Source organism: Grus americana, chromosome 3 (assembly GCF_028858705.1).
Source record: "Grus americana isolate bGruAme1 chromosome 3, bGruAme1.mat, whole genome shotgun sequence".
NCBI classification, from domain to species: domain Eukaryota; kingdom Metazoa; phylum Chordata; class Aves; order Gruiformes; family Gruidae; genus Grus; species Grus americana.
The window spans coordinates 29,290,226-29,310,392 of record NC_072854.1 but is presented as its reverse complement, the minus strand read 5'-3'; positions in this window follow the sequence as shown (position 1 = coordinate 29,310,392).

Sequence of the window (20,167 nt, the reverse complement as noted above, 5' to 3'; positions counted from 1 at the left end):
TGGCCGAGGGCAGGGAGCCCGGCGGGGTTGAGGGGAAGGCGGCAAGGTGGGGGGGGGTGGGTGGGATGAGGCGGGAGTCCCGTTCCCTGTGAGGGCAGCCGGACGCGGGGTGGCGTATTGCGGCCCTCCGGCGTCAGAAGCGGCGTGCCAAGTTGAACGGCGGCGGAATAGTGGCGGCTCTGCATGCGTTTTAATCCCTACGCCCCTTCGGTCTCCGGTTGCAAAACCTCTTTAGCGAGTTTAATGCTAATGGGAAGCTCGTAGCGCGTTTTGTCCGCAGATTATTGTGTGTTTTTAAGTCGAGATAAAATCATGATTTCTGGTTTTGCAAATGGGAGATCAGCCCAGTAGGCCAGAAGCGGTGTGGGAAACAATATGGACTCTCAGCCTTGTGCTCTCTCTCGCTCCTAGGAAACACGGTCTCCCAAGACACGGGCGTTGCTGCAAGGCAGACAGACATCTCGTGGGTGAAATCCGGCGGCGGGAAACACCTATGGCATCGCTACTGTGCGTAACTGGTGGAGGCATGGGAGTCAGTCCCCAGCTGGACACCATCAACCTGGAAAACACCTTAATGTGGGTCAGCGCTAGCTTTATGAAATAACAGGCTATTCTTAGCTTCAGTTAGTCAGATGCTGTTCTAGTTACATTTAACTAGTTAAGCCTTTCTTCTGTGTGTTATGTTATTGTTACTGTAGAGAGTATAAGAGTCTGCAGAAGTTGGTTTTGATCTAAAAAATAAACAGGTCAATTCTGAACCTCAGCTGTTTGTATTGACTTGTACAAAGGCGTGGCTGGTTTGTGGTTTTCCCCAAATTTTCTATTTTTGTATAACCTGCAGAAACCGTGGTTTGTACAGAGGAGTTTTTTGTGGTAACCAACATGTGAGAGATGTGGTATTCAGAACATGTTTGTATTACCTTCCACTCCACCTGGCTTTAGGTGGGCATAAGCTAATTTCTGACCAGGAGACATGTCTCTGCTAGGATAATATACGCAGCTTTTCTAGGCTATAAATACATCTGGGCTGTATTTATTTACATTCGCATTTTGTATTTACTGACTGACTCAGTGCACACGTCTGGTGAATTTGCAGCTGTCTCCACTTCTCCATGTAAAATTTCTTTAAAATGTACTCAGAATCCTATAAAATAAAACTATGATCCCAAGGTTAACAGCTGCTTGGAATATTGTTTATTTGTTGGTAGTTACAATGTTAGGAAGGTTTTGGGGAAAAAGAGAAAAAGTCAACTTCTCTTTCTGATCAATAAAGCTCGAGGAATTTGCTCTGGATAGAGTTCTGAGACAGATTAAACAGCTCTTCACCTGCTTTAATCCATGCTGTTGGTTTTTTTTTCTCCAACAACACAAGCTTTTATTTACTGTTTAATTGCACGTTAAACTGATCAGGATTTTAGGGTCAAATTACTTTCTGCTGCAACATCATTTCAGTACTTTACACTGGAAATAAGAGTTACTGGCAGTTTCTTTGAAATTATGTTCCCTAAGAAGAAAGGATTTAGCTCAGAAAGCTTTTAGTCTAAAAACGCGTGGCTTTTTTTTTTGGTGAAGAAAAAATGCCTGTGTCATTTTAACTATTTAATATTCATTTTTATTATGATAGTCCCTATCTAGACCCTCTAGTTGTGATTTAATTATGTCATACTAGCTGCACTTAGGATGCAGTCCCCTGTTTTACGCTCTGAGATGAGTGTTAGAAGTAGACTACAGTAGTCTACTATTTCATATAACATAGGACAGAGTCAAATATATTTATAGGAAAGCTAGACAAGTGGATAGTTACAAGGTGCCAACTAGTGAACTGATGAAACAAAGTGGTTGAGGAGGCAGAAAATTACAGAAAGAGACAAGACTCCTGAAGAACTTTAAAGATAAGAAAAAAAGAAATGCTTGTAAAGAGAAATCTGTGAGGCGAATTCAGAAGAGACTGACATTATCAGTTTGAAAAGCAAAGATGAGATGATCACCATTGTTGTGTTATTAGGAAGATTAATGCAACTTTTATGATAAGAGGCTATCATAGGATAAAGTTTTAATATATTTTTGAAGCAGTGTGAGTCAAAAATAAAATCTGGGCATAGCCTGAATGTCCAGCCCTTACCTAGTTGACTGTTACCAAAATTTTTTGAAAGTTTTAATAGGAAGTTGTGCATTAAACCAGTCAATTTAAAGAATACTGAAGTTTCAAAAATCAAAATGGTAAGCTATAGCTTATGATTACTTTTGTTTTATAAAACCTGCTGTTTGGTAATCTCTGATAACTTGATGTTGCCTTATTCTCTTAAGCACAATAGTGAAAAAAATCTTTCTATTCACTTTCGTTATGTAAAAGCGTATATATCCTTTGTTAGCCATTTTTGTCAAGAATGGGAATCCTAATATAATTAGGAAGCAGTTTTTTACTTCTGATCATCTTTGTCAACCTTCCTGTACTTACAAAAAAATCTATCATTTTTTAACCAGAGGGACCAGAACAGGAAGTAGTCTTCAACATGCAGTCACACGGTGTCCACACATAGCTTTGAAGTGGTTTGTATTAATTTCTTGCTAGTACATGTGTTTTGGTTTGAGAACGCTACTTCTATGCGATTTGTGAAAGTTAAACTTTAAGATATTATTTACTCTTACGTTTGAAATATCAACTAATATAAACATTACTCAAAGACTAAATAAAAATACTGATTCTTAATGTGCTTGTCTTTTGCAGACACTTAACTTCTTTAGCCCCTCTAGACAGAAGTCACTTGTCCCTGACATTTATGTGGGTGTTCTGCATCATAACACGAGGGCAAAAGAGCCCAAACAATTGTATAGTGGAAAGAAATATCAGAATCTGAATTCGTTTAAGTATCAGTTGGATGTAGTTTCACTGTAGTTTAACTGTGGACTAATCCTATTTTAAATTTGAATGGAATCAGGGGGATTTTATATAGATACTGATGTCATGTCCATTACTGGTCTATCTGTATGGAATTTAAGTTACATACTTAAGGGTTTGCTGGTTAGATCATTGATTTGCTGATATTAACTGTAGATTTTTGTGGTGAAATTTCTGAAGGCTGTGTTTATGCCCATGTCATGCCAATGTTTAAAAAGGTGAAGTGAGTTTACTATGACCAGGTTAGACACTCATCTAATAGAAAACTCATATATGACTAAGCTGATTAAAACAAAAAAGAATTAAACAATAAGAACATAATTAATGCAAATCGATGTAGTTCTAGGGAAGATAGCTATTGTAAAGAAAGCTGACTTAATGCTTTGATGAGATTACAAGATTGGCATAAAAGCAACTGCATAGCTGTAACAGTAAAAGTTCACGTTTTCAAACAGTTTTATCAAAGGAGTGTAATCAAAGATCACTAAAAAAAACCCCGAGTGTGACTGATGCAAAGACTGATGAATAGCAAGTAACAATGATGTCAATGTAGTTATGCAGAGTAATCTGGATTGTTTAGTAACCTGTGTTCACTTGAAAGTGTGTTTTAGTAGACACACCTGCAAAATCATACAGCTTTAACCAGGGATGCAAGCAAGATTCCTAAGTTTTTAAGAATGCTTCTGTTACTCCAAAAAGGGTCCAGGGATTATATTGGACAAGTAAGTCAATGTGAACTCCCAGGGCAGTGCTGTGGTAACAGTAAAAATGATCCTTATATATATCTCTCTTTATCTTAAATTTTGTCTTACCTGGAAATTCTGCTTTTAATATTTCTGAAGTTCATTAATACTTACAATTTAACTGAGTGGTTTTTATATTTTTCCACCAATGATAATTTCTGTATATGAAATTCTTCTAAATTACTTGCTCTTGTTGATTTTTTACTGTCAGCTTCATTTCTGTGGCTTGGTTTCATTTGTTCCCACATCTAGCATATTTTCCTCTTTATTGTTTGATGGATGTCTTCAGTCAAAATCTGTTTTCAAACTGCTTCCTTCTGTTCAGTCCTTTAAAAAGTCTCATGATTGTTAAACATTAGTTCACTTCTTTCCTATGTCCAAGTTTCGCTCAACAGCGCAGTCAGGAAGCCTGTTGTGTTCCCATGGCCTGGGCCCACATGGTCATAGCATACATTTGAACCCTCTACTGCTGGCACCTGGCGTCTGAGGTCCACTCTTCTAGCAGAAGATTGATGGAACAGACCTGTGCTCTATGCTAGAGGGAGGAACCTTCTGCTGTGGAAATTTCTGTGCTGATGTGCTGGAGATATATTTGATGTATTTGTGGTTTTGAGTGGAATGAAGCGGTTGAAGAGTGGTAGAGAATTAAGCTTGTTGTAGGAAATAAACGTGTAGCTCTAGCGCATTATCAAAACCGAAAGATTTTACAGTGGATTCTTCATATTTGTTTGGTTTCTTTGGCCATGCATATTTATAAAAAATTACTCTGAATTCATTATGAGGATTTAGCACAGACCTTTGCACCCATTAATGTAAGTGGGCACTTCATATACAAGATGTGGTATGCTAAAGGTTTCTGGTATAGCAGCATGATCTTGGGCTAGATCTTGTCTATATGCTTTAGTGATAATGAGAGTTGTTTTCCATTTTTACATCCTAAAACTGCTTCTGATTTTGGAAGAGAAGGTAATTTCAGTTTCTTTCTGGAACTCTCAATATGCATTGGCCATGGACTGGTGAGAGGGAGTAGGGAACTACTACTGATACTTCACAAATAGAACCAAACATTGTGAAGCCCTTTTTAAGTTGTTTATTGGGAAAATTCAGTTATTTCCTTATGTTGCTTTTGTCTGTTCAATAAAAGAATTGTCTCTGTAATGGACTTTATGCCCAATACGTGTTAAAATTTTGGAGATCTGCTACAGAAGGATTTTTTCATGACTGAAGTCACGATCTTTAAAGGCACGTGTTGTAATTGTCACTTGGCAGGTTTAACACTCATAATTGGCACTTAGGCAACATATAATCCAAGTAGATGGTATTTAAGTATTACAGGAATAATCCTAAAGATGACTAGTTTAAAAAAATGCACAATATTGTTCACAAGTAAGTTTTCTGTTATTATGCACTTTTATAATATGTCTCTACTTATTTATTCCTATAGAATAGATTAAGCCTATACATTAGGAAAGCTGGGCCTTTTTTATTTCATTTAAGTTAGATTTCTCCCAATACTCTTTTTGGAACAGTTCAATGGTCTGACATTGTGGATATATCATGGCGTTTATCTCAGCAAGCTGTGTGAGCTGACAGCCTGGGAATGTTTTCTCAGGATGTGTTGGGGGGTGAATCAGAGCCGAGCCATAGGGATGATGAACAGAGCCTTTGGCGCTAATAGTGCTTTCCATATTTGCTATGACTCTCTATGTAGAAAATTGTGGCGTAAAGATTCCATTCAGCTCCTGTTACAAAACTGCAATCTAATTCTGATTATTTTTTTTTGTTACCGTCTTGCAACAACGCTACCCATGAAGACTGCAAAACTAGTACTTTAATAATAGTATCTTTGACATTTTAATTGCAATTACAAGGACTCATAACTGTTCCCTTTTGAAAAGTTTTTTTGGTTGAATGTGAAAATTCATTTATGTTTTTGGTGTAAAATGGTAACCACAGATTTTATTGCCTTGTGCTGTTAGTGCTGCAGCCAGAACTAAACAGCAATCTCTCTGCTCAGTCTGTTCAGATTACTGCAGCTATCAGTCACTCATTGCCTGTTCAGCATCCTCTCCACACTGCTCCTGATTTTTTTCCCCTCCGTTGCTAGGAAGGGATGTTCATTGATTTTTCTGGGCTTTTTTGTGCAACAAAATATCAACTAATGATCAAGAAAGGAAAACTTTACAGGTCCACTTGTATAACTCGCTGTTTTCTTCTGTCAGCTGATGTGCTGTACTGTCACTAGACTCTGTTTGTCTTGTCATTTACTGTTGGAATTTCATTATTGTTAAAAATTGTTGCCTTTGATTTTAATTCTGAGATTTGGATTAAAAATTGAAAGAAAGAAGCCAAAGCTGGTAACAGAAGCTCTGTTGCAGTTCTGTTCCATGCTCAAATACAAGCTTATATCATTAAATGACAATTAAAATTATACAAGAAGAAAATTTAGAACATGTCATAGAAAATATAAATTATGATATTTTCTTGTTAGGCATACATTTCCTTTTGTTGCTTCTTTGCTTAGTGAACATTTCTCTTTTGTATTGTGCCGTAATTGTCAATGTATTAGAAAAGATATACCTGTATTCAATTTAACAGGAAAAACAAATCACTTGGAAACCAATGTATGTGTAATCTTATGATCCAAAGCTCACAAACACAGAGAAACTAACTAGTATTATTTTACATGGAGAATCTCATATATATTTAAAAATCAAGATGGAAGCTGTAAGCTAGTACAAAGAAAAGATTAGTAATTTTCTGTGCTTCCTAAAAAAAATATAGCGGCTTTTCTATTTAGTTTTAAACAAGAAAGCATCAGAGAACTATTGGCCTCCATGATATGGCAGAGATTATTTTGGATCCCTAATTTCCCTTGCCTTTTGCTTGAGTAAACTAGTTCAGCAAATTAAAAATATGTTAAGTCTTTGTTATAAAAAATTACTTTGGTCTTGCAGTGAGTGGGTAGAGGCTATCAATAAACATGCACTTTTTGCAACACTGACATTCAAATGGTGGCGTAGGTCTTACGCTATTTTGCTTTCAATCTGCCAGATGAACTCTGCACAGCCTTTGCTATGTGTGTGATTAAATTGTCTTTTCCCAGGGCTTGCACAGTCAGAATATGACTTTGGTCAGCAGTCATGTAAGTCTGTTGGCCTAAGTAATACATACCAAACTAATAGCAGGGACCTGTACCCCATTGAGATATATGATGACTGAATACACTGTAGCTTGCTTGTGCAAGTTTCTTTATGCAGAATGCCTTAGTACCCCTAGTGCCATGCACCTTTCTCAGTTTTTCAAACTAGTAGTTCTGAATCTGCCTTCGAGTCCAAGGGAGCGTAATATTGTTGCAGTTTATGTGTTCGTATGTGTTCTCAGCAATGAAAGCTGTAGGCATCTGTATCTCAGCAATAATCCTGTTTTCTGAAAGTAGCTATTACTTCAACATGTTTCTGATGCCACATGGGTAATTTTTTTTTTAATAACAAGAGTTAGCATCTCCACACCAAGAAGAGTTGGACACATTTGTTTCTACATCTGTTTAGATGCAAAATTCTGGAGCCACTGCAACTATTCCCTAGCTGATGCACAATTCCTGCCTGAAAATCTAGTGTATACCTGGAGATAGAATAACAATTGCAGAAGTTTCTGTAGCTGTCCAGTTTGTCATTTCTTTGATTTTCAGCGTCCTGCATTCTAGTATTGTCCAAAAGGCATCAGGCATCACATGGATGTCTCCATCATAACATAAACACTTAGAATTGGGGGGAGGATGTTTAATGTGTCTGTGATGCAAATGGAGAATAGTAAGAACTCTAGGGGCCAGAAGTACCCCACATGTGTGTGGTAGCAAGCTAAAATAACTACTGTTCTTAGAGCTGTAAAGGAAAAATAATCCATTTACTTTGTTCCTAGAGACACACCACTCAGAAGGGCACTAGGTAAACTGGGATATACCTTCATAACCACTGGAGTAAGCAAGTGCACCAGTGAGTACTCAGGATATACTTGGTTTATGGAACTGTAGATAATCAGGGGTAGATTGGTTTAAGGTTACCTTAGCAGATGTGAAAATACTTTGTCTTGTGGACATACGCGCTGTGGATAATCATATATAGCAAAACTCATGTCTTTGAAGCTGGGCTTTGGAAGGGAGGGAAAAGGAGGAGAAAGGTATGGTGCTAGGTGCTAAGTCTTACTAAATAGGTCACAAGAAATAATTCATAAAATCTGACACTATTTGCAATGACAGAAGAAGGTGAAGTAGCTCTTCGAGATGCCAGTAGAGCCAATATTTCCTGCAGAGTCTCACAGACACTTTTGAAAGATTTCAGTACACCGAAAGAAACTCCATGCAAAGTCCTCCTAGTTAGTAGAAGAAGAAAATTCTTAGGATACAGACAAGATGAATGTAAAACTGATAATAAAAAATTTTCTGCAGTACTTTATGATAACTAAAGCTTAGAAGCAGACTCGGAAACCAGATTGTAAAATTTACTGACATCTTTCCTGTAGCTTGTCATTTTATTAGAAATTCCAGTTTTTAAATAAGCTCCATTATAGAAAACATCATAAGATTCTAAAACTTCTAATATCTAAGCATCAAGATACCTTCAAGATTTAACTTTATTTAATCATTTGTAAGCAAGCAAGAAACAGTCTGGAAACATTTTCAAAAGTCTGGGCAATGTGATACCAGAACTCTGCAGAGTTCTGGTCCTAAGAATTAATGCTACAAACTTTGGAGATAACCTCTGGAAACAAGCACATTATGCTGCTCAGTGGATGCAAATAAAAGCCTGAGAACCTCTGCTGTCTGTGTTGTTAGGCTCATAAGGCAGCTCTGTGAACCATATGTTTTCTGAAGCCTCTCAACCTGTTAGTGGTTCAGTAAGTCTGGACTTGAACAGAAGCTTTCGCAACCAAGCACTGTTTGTACAAGATAAAGGTACCAATCTCTCTCTGTTTTGACTGAAATGCAGTGAAAGGTAATGCAGGAATCATGCCCTTTTTTTTGAAGGTACCATTGTGAATACAACTGACCATAAATACTTTTCCACTGCTCGTATTTTGGGTTTTCTGGGTGGGTTTTTTTGCTATGTTATTTTCCATTTTGATGTACTTTCACTTACTTATTTTGCTTTAGGAAAGAACAACAGATAGCCTATTTTAGTCTTCTTTCAGAAAATAGCCTGAAGCTTTTATTCAGGTTTTTTTCTGCTTTATTTGAGCACATTCTCACCTATGAAACTAGTCTTGGAAACAAATAAATATGAGTTCATCTCTGATTAAGAGCTGAAAAAAGGTAGGTTTTGCCTTTGGAAATTGGCCTTTAGTTTAAAAGATTACTTTTCAAAAGCACCTAATTATCTCAGAGCATAAGTCACATTTTTCAAGACAATAGTTACTTGAGGATTCCCAGCTTTGGATGGTTCCAGCATAAGGGAATTCACACCCTTAATTAGATGTTATGGATTTCTGTTCAAACATAAGAAGAACTAGGAGACGAAGAACAGAATCAGTAGGAGTCAGCACAGAGGAGAGCAATAAAAAATAACTTGGTCACCTCTTGGTGACTTTCTTTAGTCAATCAAAACAAAGGAAGAAAATAGGCAAACACAGGGGTAAAGGTTCTTGAACATAACCATGAAACTAATATTTTTCAAAAGGTAAACATTTTAAAAACATGCCTCTAAGAAAACTTACTAAAAATGCTGATTAGTTTAGAGAAAGAAAGGTATCAGTGCAGCCTGCAGGTGAAGAAAATTATCAGCAGAGTAAATGGCTACTCCAGTCAATTCATAAATACATTTCAGCCTGTGCAGCACCGTCAGGATAATACTGCTTGAAACAAATCAGTGTTTTCATTTACCTCGTTATTCATCATAGTCATGAACATAAAAAAAAAAGGTTCCTACCTATAATTTTTTTGTTCCCACGTTGCCTCAAATCCATTCATTCTCTAGAAACTAAAGCAGCATGTCTTCTTCATTCTTACAATTATGTAACATCTTAACTATTTTTGTATACTGCTTTCTCTACTTGCAGTGAAAGTTCTTTCTTTTTAAGGATTTTCACTTACCTGTGTTTGACAACCCTTCCTTCTGCTTTTTCTTTGCTGACATCGTAGGGATCAATGAATAGTAACAATACTGTTTTCTTCATCTTATTTGCCACAAGGTTACATATTTATTTTTTCTTTATTCCTGTGATATCAGTCCTCTATCTTGTGCACCAAGTCACCTCAATCTTCTTTAGAACGTTCTTCCATGATTGCAGTTTTCAACCTTAGAAGCAGAGGTGAAAAATTTACTACTTTATTTCCCCCTGCTGAATGGTCAGGAATTCAGTTATATGTTTACTCTTAGGGATCAGTTGGTTTTCCTCTCCCTTATGCTCTATGTTTCTTCTATACTGTCTTTACCATGTTCCCCTAACCTGAGCTGTCCATTCCTGCCTACGTGTTTGTATGCATTCCCTATGTTCTGTCTTCTGCCATGTTATTATATGGCAAAAATGGTGTAAAATGTTGTCTTTGGAGTGACTGTCATTGCCTTAAGAGAATGAATTACAAGAAATTTCATTAATTTTGTGTTGCATTATATAAGATATAGCGTAAAATGGGAAACCAAATCATAAATACAGAAAACTCATAAGACTGACTTGTAAAGCAGCAAATTTATGAATTAGTATTCACACAAATTCAGACATTTAGGTCAAGCTAAATTAGAATAATTTCCCTTAAAGTGGAAAAACAGATACCTAACTTTGGGCTGCACCTCATTTAGAAACCTACTGTAGTAGGATACATCCCACTTTTGCCATCATGAGTTAGGTGTCAAATGTGAGTTACTGGTCTAGGCTTCCTCTGTAATTCAGAGAGAGAGACAGAAGCCCTTCTAGAGGGTAATAAATCCTGTTCTGAAATAAGTATTTAAGATGGGATAAATTGCTTTTCAGCAGTATTTCTCTTGACTGTAGAGAAAGAATGAACAATTAGGGTGAGGACCTATATTTCAAACTGGTCACATGAGGTAACATGAATCCTGTCCCCCTTGGGCAACCTAAGGTGGATGTTTATATAAACTCCCCTATAGTATATCACAGAATCAAAGAGCGGTTGAGGTTAGAAAGGACTTCTGGAGGTCATCTTGCTCAAGCAAGGCCACCTAGAGCAGGTTGCCCACATCCATGTCCAGATGACTTTTAAATATCTTCAAGGATGGAGACTCAACAACCTCTCTGGGCAACCTGTGCCAGTGCTCAGTCACCCTCACAGTAAAAAAGTATTTCCTGATGTTCAGACAGGACCTCCTGTGTTTCCGTTTGTGCCCGTTGCCTCTGGTCCTGTCATTGGGCACCACTGAAAAGAGCCTGGCTCCATTTTCTTTACGCCCTCCCTTCAGGTATTCGTATACATTGATGAGATCCCCTCTCAGTCTTCTCTTCTCTAGGGTAAACAGTCCCTGCTCTCTCAGCCTGTAGTCATATGAGAGATGCTCCAATCCCTGAACTCTCATTTGGCTCCTCATCCATCCCCAGGCAGAGCTCCACGCACTCCAACTACTCTCTCACATAAAGGACAATTTCCCCTCTGTCTTCCTTCCATTCCATGTGCCTCATTAGTATTCAAATACCTAGTTTTTTAAATTGATGAAATTATAGGATTGGCAAGAAATGTAAGAATATTCAACAGCACATAGCTTCTGATATTATATTCTGGTGTTTCTGCATCTATCTAATCATATTCCTATTTGTAGTACCCCTTAGCTTTGTGTTAGTATTTACTCATGCTAAAGTGTACATATTCAGTGTGTCAAACTCTGTCTAATATTTTAAATTAGTGGCCATACATATTAAAAAGATTTTCCCCTTTTAACTGTATCAGTAGGTAATGTCTTAAGCAAAAATAAATCTAAAAGTAAAGGGAAAATTCTAAAATTATATTGTAATACCCTGAATGCATCTAATGCCTATCACATTTAATATAGTGATATGCAAACAATAACCATATTGAAGTGCAGCTGCTGCTTTGCATTATAAGTCTCCCCAACAACTTCCGATAGCAAGAAAAAAAACCGCCTTCGTGTTCTGTTGGAACTAGAATTTGTGTGGCGTTGGGAATCACGCCAAAAGTGATACTCCAAGTCTTGCCAATCTAGAGTGACATGGACTTTCCTTTCCAATGGCTTTAGCATATCAGTCATCTGGAAAAATTACCCGATCAATATCTAAAACCATGCCAGGTGTCTGACTTAGTCCTGAGTCAGAGGAAGGCACGTCTTCCGAGGCATCAGTGTCTGTTCCCATACTCTGCCTGATGTTTTACTTTGAGTTGTGCTACGTACCTAATAGACCTTAATCCATTTTGCTTGTGAAAACTGATAGAATTGCAGCACAATCAAATGTGACTATTGATAAATGCATTCAGTTAGTTGGCACAATGCATCTGCTATTCCACAGGAGGTGATTTTCTACCTTTCTTCTGCAAGATTTCAATATGTTCTCTTAAGTCATCATCCTGAAGCTAAGCAGTGACACTGTATTTAGAGTATCGAGTTAAAATGACATGTAGAGTACTTTCAAGCCCTAAGAACATACGTCCATATTTCAAATTATGCAGTTGAATCTAAATTTCTTAGATTTCAGTTGAACTTGTACTATTTAAGCCTGTGGGAAAAATTTCTGCTTTTGCTGAGATTAAAACCAGTCTGATCCCTTCTGAAGGACAGAAGATCAGAGGAAAATGGGACTAGCTAAGAACCTCAGGAAGTCACCCAGTCCATTTTCCTGTCCCAAAGAGTTACGGATCAGTGCATGTCACTCCTGACAGATGCTTTTCTAATCTTTCCTGACTGTGCTCCAATATTTGGGACACTACAACCTCTTGGACATCTGGTTTAGTTCTTTGTTATCCTTACCTTGCAAATATTTAGCAACCATAAGAACAGAAAACATCATAATTTCATTTTTTCCAGCATAAAAAGGTGCATTTGACCTGAAGTCATTTATACACTTTTAACAAAAACAAAATAAATGAAGGGCCTCACATGGTTTCCAAATACAACTGTGTTGCGGTATTGGCCTAAAACTGCAGGGTCAGGGCTCTTGTTGAGGACTACAAGACCTGAAATTTAATTCTCTCTTCCATCTTCTGGGATTTGAGCCTGCATTTTTCAGAAGACTCCCTTAATCCTCAGACCGTACCACTAGTACGCAGTGAGTGACTAGGGCCTCCTGATCTCTCCTGTTACTCTTCCACTCTCTAACAAGATGTAAAAACCTTTCCTGGAACACATGTGCCGTACCTATTAGGTAGCTGTCTACCTTCTTACTCTTTTGGTCTCTGAATCACTGATTATTTATATATTATATCCATATTGGAACAGTATCGTTGGTGGTCCAGGATGGTCCAGGATAGACCAGTGATTAAAGAAACAGGAACCTGGTTTTAAGTTAGGTCATTTGTTTCTGGATGATTTAAACAGAAGTCTCAAACATTCCAGGATAGCGCATTAATAAGTAGTAATTCATTTCTTATTGCTGGATTTAAAAGAGCAAGGAGGTATAGTGTATTTCAAACATAATTTAAGTAATTCAGCATAAGACTGAACGTTAAAAGGCTGGCAATGAGATTAATGTCAATTTAGAAGGGACAAATCCCTAGACTGAAGACTTGATGATGCTCTGTGCTGTGAATATACTTGACCTGAACTATGGACATAACTTTAGTTAGTGTGACACAAAAAGAGGAATTTGGATTCTGATTACTGCCTTCTAGTCGAAATATTCAGACAAATTGAATCCGTGTCTTCTGCTGTTTATCTAAAAGGTGCAATAGGTCAGTCTTTAAACAGTCATTTAAAAATATGGTTTCAACCATACGTGGTTTTGAAATAAAAGATTTAAGGTATGATTTTGAACAATGAGTTTACATTTGTCATGCCTTTTAACATGAAATACAGACCTTAGGAAGCGCCATTTTCCACACATTTTGATGTCCTTAATAAATGATGTTTGTTGATTAGTGATGTCTGAGATCTCCCTCTAATTTGGGAGAGAGGGCCAGTAATCCCAAATGAAGTTTGTTGAATGAATATTTGCCTAACTTAAAAGGGCTAAAACTGATCTTTTAAACTATATTTGCAAGTATAGTTAAAATATTTTAAATATTAAATTAATATTCAGGTTTTTCTTCCAGTTTACATTTCAGTTTAAACTTACTACTTTTTTTTTTTTTGCCAGATCTGTTTTCATTTGCATTTACTGTTTTGAGGTCTGGGATGTCTGCTTCAACCCTGTGTTCTTTTGTGCATTTTGTGCTGACTTTATATTTCTAATGATGGGGTTATTTATGGAAATAAACCAGATGTGGTAAGAAGGAAGAGAAAGAGGAAACCCAGTACCAATAATTTACTTACAGCCTTAGATATGAATTACATGCACCCCCCACCCCCCCAAGCAAATCTTTTCAGTTTGGGTTTTCTTACTCAGAGGGAGGATAGTGGAAGGAAACTAATACTTTACAACACTTCAGACACAGGTTTGGTCGTGTTATAGAGCAACTAGTGGACTGGCTGCCTGAATCATTGCTGGAGTCTGTAGGTTTAGGTTTCTTCTGAAATTAAGCAAACCTAGTTCCTTCAGTCTTTTGCTCCAGAGTACATCTTTTGCCTCTTATCCTGCTCCAGTTGGTCCAACTCCTTTCTTGTAGTTAGATGCCTAAAACAGGATGCAGTACTCAATTTGAGCATCTGTCTGTGTCTGTAGGAGTAGAAACACTACTTCATATTGCATTGTCGGCAACAATGTTATTTATGCATCACAGTAAGATTGATTTTTTCACAGCAGTTAGGCAGTGTTGATTCACCTTGGCTTATGAAACACAGTGACTCTCAGATCCTTTTCTGAACAAATTCTGCCCAGTCACCTTGCGGTTATACTTTTGGTAAACCTTAAACAGAATAATACTTTGAACTTGTCTTTTTTTTTCATTGCATTGATCTTTTGTCCAATTTATTCAAGCATTCAAATTCTAATCCTGTCGTTAAATCTGCTTATACAGTCTCCAAAACCTAATGTGAAATACAGCTGTAATAAATTACTCTTTTATTTGGTAATTTAATTTACTGATTACACATTACTGAATAGTACCAGATGTAAGGAAAATTTATGTGGTTTTATACTCAATCATCCCTCCCTTTGGACAATGAACTATTAGTTCTAAATTTTCTTTAAAAAAAATAGTTAAAACAATTTCCCAAGTGCTTTTGCATCCATCTTAATTTAGTTTCATCAAGATATTTTTTTTTGTTTGAAATAAAGTCTTATGAAAGTATCAAAAACTTTTTACAAGTTAATATATATGATCTTTTCTGCTTCTCTCCTATCCACAAGGCCTATTCCTGGTTTAGAAGGAGATTACATTTGTTTAATGTAGGGAATTCCCTACAAATCTCTTAGGCTATGCCTTAGAGACCTCCAATTGTTTAGTTGTTTATTGCAGTGTTTTTCTGAGAACTGCAGTTGGCTGACTAGTTCGCAAGTTCCTAATTCTCTCTCTGCCTCCTTTTAAAATGTGTTATGAACCTTATTTACCTCCTACAGATAGTGCGTCAATTAGAAAATTCTCTAGAAAATAGGAAACACGGGTTTGAGATTAAAGACAAATCTTAAACCCAAGGCAGTCATTCCCTTAGCAGCGTGTTAACCTCAAGGCATTTATGCAGAAACCATTCCATTTCAGTCTAGAAGGAAGGAAATAAATCCAGGTCCAGTCTACTCTCAAACAAGAATTCATTGCAAGATCACGAGCGGACAGGAATCTCCAACTCTTTTCTGGCATTACACGCAACGTGTCTGGAGCGGGTGGATTTCAGACATGTCACTATCCTCAGGATTTTTTATCGTCTGGGCAGCAGGGTCTCAAATTTTTATGTTGTCATTCTGAGTCACTTTTACATATTGCTATATATGTCATATGGATGCCAAATCCTCGGTTTTGAAACCTTCTCCCGTGCTTAAATATTTCTGTTGGGTGTCTTTTCAGATCTTCTTTGGATAGAGGATGCAATGTGATTTTAGGCTAAGGGTTTCCAGCTGAAAATACCAGGGGCAAGGAGGGCACAGGAGGAAACTGTACTGGAAAGACAGGTGCTGTTCATTCGTAGGAGTAGATCTCGTAGCCACTATGGTGAGCTTTCTGAGGGAAGAACTGTGACTATGGGCTTAGTGGATTTTGCTGCCTTTTTGCAACATTAATAGCATCTTTCTAAAAAAACAGTCAAGGAGGAAAAAGAATACATATGTGGGGCAATTCCCTTGCAAGAGGAAACATCTCTTGAAAAGCTCCCAAAGATCCCAATATGCTGCTTGGCAGAAGCCCAACATTTTTTTATTGGGACTTTTAAGATCATTGCTTCCTATACAGATCGTTCTTTGTGCCACAGATCTTGGCCAGACGAAGTCTAATTTGATAGCGCCTTTCCTCAGGCGGGCCAGATCACCCGGGCTGCGGGCCAGCGGCTGTAGCTGGTAGATCCTCTTTGTACCACTGCTGCCATTGAGCACGTTGGGTGCCCCCTAATTGCCCTAGTGACGTTACGTGCTCCTTTGCCCTCATTCCACCAAGCTTTCTCTTCCCGTCTCAGTGCCAGGCAGAAAAGTTGCCTGAAGAAATGTGAAGGAGCGGTAGTGTAGAAAAAAAAAATAAGGAAAATTAATTTTAATCTCCACTATTCTTTTATCAACCCATCATTACTGGGCTCCGCTTTAATGTTGTTTTATGAATCATTTCCACAAAATCCTGAGGAAGAGAAAAAGGACGTAGTTCATCTCTAAAGCACACAGGGCACTCAAGTGCTTTGACTCTTGTCATTGCACCAATACGAACAATAATTAGACCCCAGCAAAAAGGTAGGTTACTTCCCACTACTCGTTCCTTCTGCCTTGTTTGCAACCTGTTTTTGCACAGAGTACCACAGCTATTTATAAACTGCAAGTGGGAGCCTAGAATAGGAAGAGCTTTGTGTTCATGCAATGCCAGTGTCAGGAGAGCAATACTTCAGCTAAATTGGAATGGCCTCTACAAAGCCCTATTTTTATGATTGTAATACTACTGGTATTTTAGGGACTGAAGTCTCCCAGAAACAGGCCCAGCTTCAAGTGGTTTATCTCTTCTTGCATATAAAAATAAATTCATTTATGTTAAAAATCCATATTTTGAGTAAAGCGAAGCTGATTAATGGTTTTAATTTTAGCTATATGAAATTAATCAGTAGGACGGGCTGTTCACCAGACAATACAGAGAAGGCCAAATGGTGGTTGTTACAATACTGAGTTATTCTGAAGAGAGAGCAGGAATGTGGGTGAGACAGGTAGATGTATTAAGGAGAAAAACCCGTGTCTTCCAGTGCCCTTGCAATGGTAGAAAATGCAGTACCATTCTAGCTAATCTGCATATGCCTGGAAATGAGCACCTCAGATATTATTTTTCTGTTTCTCTTTTCCTCTGTTCTAGGGAAAAAGAAGACACTGCGGAAAGGAGTGGGGAACCTCACGTTTCCAATGTTACTTTTTGTAAGGGAGGCAGCATTCTAAAATATTCTACATTCTTCTATAGCTCATTTGCCACTAAGACAAGACACCTATGGTGTTTGGTTTGGAGCAATTTGGCCTGGAATTATTACCTGGCAAATGCTGGCTTCTAACAAGGAAAAAAACCCAAAAAACAAAAAACAAGCTTTTTTCATTCACTTTGTATACACTGGGATAAAATGCTGTAGAAATACTAGCTAGAAGCAAATTGACTTAGTGTCAGTTTGAGCTCCTACCAAACTATTAAATTCTATTGCTAGAGCAGAAACCTGCAACCCAGAGCGTCACCTGCTTTTGCCAGATATTACAGAACTATATTTTAAAAGATACGCATTTTTAGATTTTCTAAAGGAAACGTTTTTTAAATCAGTCAAAACACTTCTTCAAATTTGGCAAGATACTTGCCACTCATTTGAGCATACCAACAAAATAAGAATAAGGCATGTTTGATTCCCTTCTTAAAATCAAGGAAAAGAAGTTTCCAGTTTTGATTTACAGCCTTCTGGAACTGGAATTAAAAGCAATGCATTACTGTTCACTTCATGGGTAAAATACCTTTTAAAGCTACTGTTCATATTCAGTCAACACAAATGTCTTCGGAGGCTATGGGGAGTGAGTCAGCACCAGAGTTGTTGCTGTTTTTAACACTTCCATGGATATGACTAGGAAAATATAGTTCGGAAAATGATAGCTTCTCAGTTTCTGCAAAGGGACATTTAAGAATAATGAGACTTATACAGCACTTTTAAAATGTGAAACAAGTACAGACAACTCCCAGTTAATAATTGCCAATTGCCTTTTGTCACTGTCTAGTGATTTGGAGATCCGAGACAAGAAATGCAAAGAGAAATATTAAATTCAGCTGTCCAGCTGGTTAAAAGAAATAATGGAATAGGAAAGTAGAACAATGACGTGAAGTTAAAGAAAAAATGAGTAAACTTCCTTTCTGATATACATGAGGATTAGGTAAACTTGTGCTCCCATCTGATTACAAAACAAAACCACTGATGTTGCTATATGGTCATTGCAAGTAAATTATACAAATTTACAAATATTGATATTCACAGAGAACTGATTTTACTCCAATACATATTTAAAGAAACATTGTTAGCTGTTAATATTGCTAATGTTTCATGATGAATAAGGGAAATAGTTAAATTAATTAGCTAACTTCCTTGACTGAGATTTTCTAGTTACCTGTGGTTGTAGTACAAAACCCAACTATCTAGGTGTGTAAAAATGCCTTATTGAAACTAACCTCCATCTTTCTCCTTTGGTAAAGGGAAATCTGGTATATTATTTAACATCCTGAAGCTACAAATATAAAAAGTATTCTAACAGCTCACCAATTTTTTTCATGTATTTATGCTGTTTACATGCTTAAATGCTAATGTAGGTCAGCGATCTGTAGCAAAGACCTCCTAAACCTTTGTTAGTGGCTGGAAAAGCCTGGAATCCAAATACGCCTGCACTTTGGACCCAGTGTCCATAATCAAATGCAAGTCTTTCTACTTGCCGTAAGGGGCACTGAAGTGAAGTGCTGACAGCTTATAAACTTGTTGCCCAAATTAGCTTAAAGTTAGCTTTCATGTACCAGTGCTTGTACATGTGTTATATTCCTCTTCCTTACTACGACGTAAGGTCTCCATGCCTCTGGGTAAGGCTGAAAGAAGAATAATTTGTATGCTGAGGGAAAAGGAAATACTGATATAGTTTAAAACCAGCATAATTTTAATAAAGTGAGTATCTAAAAGAGTAGACTGTGCATGCTAGGTCCCTGAATTAATTCTGGAGAATCAAAGGAGACTTTGTGCCCGTAATCCATTGAAGATTTTCTCTTGAGGTCAGAGTTTACCGAGACAGGACCTTAGAATTTCAGTCAGTAAGATGTAAATAGACAAGGATTATTAAAAAAGGAGAAGAATGGGGCAGGAATCTCTTAGGGAATCTGTTTCTGAAGTTTGTGGTTTAGAAGCACATCCTACAAGTATGCATAAACCCATTAGATGAGTTGGTCCAGTGCTCTTTACAATCATTCTCACTTACGTACCTTGCTGTTAGTTCTGTACTGTGTTTAAGTACCTTTGCATTAGTCAAAGTCATAAGATATGTTTCTTGTTACTAAAACTCTTGCTTTTTTTTCTGTTGCTGCTGTCTTCTAATCTGATTGACTAACTCATTAATGTATGATAGAAAAATAAATGCTGCTCTGCTCAGTGATCATACCTCAAATTTTCAAAGGGTTCAAAAGGAGCCTGTTCCATCATCTTTTTCAGTTGTCTTTGAATATCCTTGCTTTTATGACTGAATCATGGATTTTAAGAAGTCAAATCCTTAGGAGGTGTAAACCTTATAGTAATTTCTTGTTTGTTATGAACTTGTTCCGTATCTCTTGATAATTTATTAATTTTTGTCATGTGATTTGAAAGCAGCAGGATTTGAGGATAATTTTGATAGGGAACATTATTTAATAAATGGGTATGTATACAAACTCAAATGATCTTTTACATAAACAAAAATGCATAATGAAATGTGTAGTCTTCTTAGTAAAGGGTTAGTGAAGGAATGAGAACTCCTTCTTTTCCATTTTTCAGGTCCAAGTCACTCTTTGTGAGAGGGAAATTGTGTCAGTGCTTCAAAATTCTTAGTCTGAGCCACCTGCTTTCATATATACAAACAGAATAAATAAATACTAATGCATAGCTGGCACTAGTTCCTTTAGTCCCAATCACTTTGAGTAATCTCAGTGAATCTCATCATCAATTTATAATCAATTTTGTATTTTCTTCATGTAAATCAGGAGAATTTAAGAAAGCATGTGGCAAAGCTTACCCAAATTCCATTCTCACCGGCTTTTGAAAACTGCAGAGATGACACAAAGGTTCTCTAAAACTTGGGGTTAGAGCTTGACGTTTCAGAATTC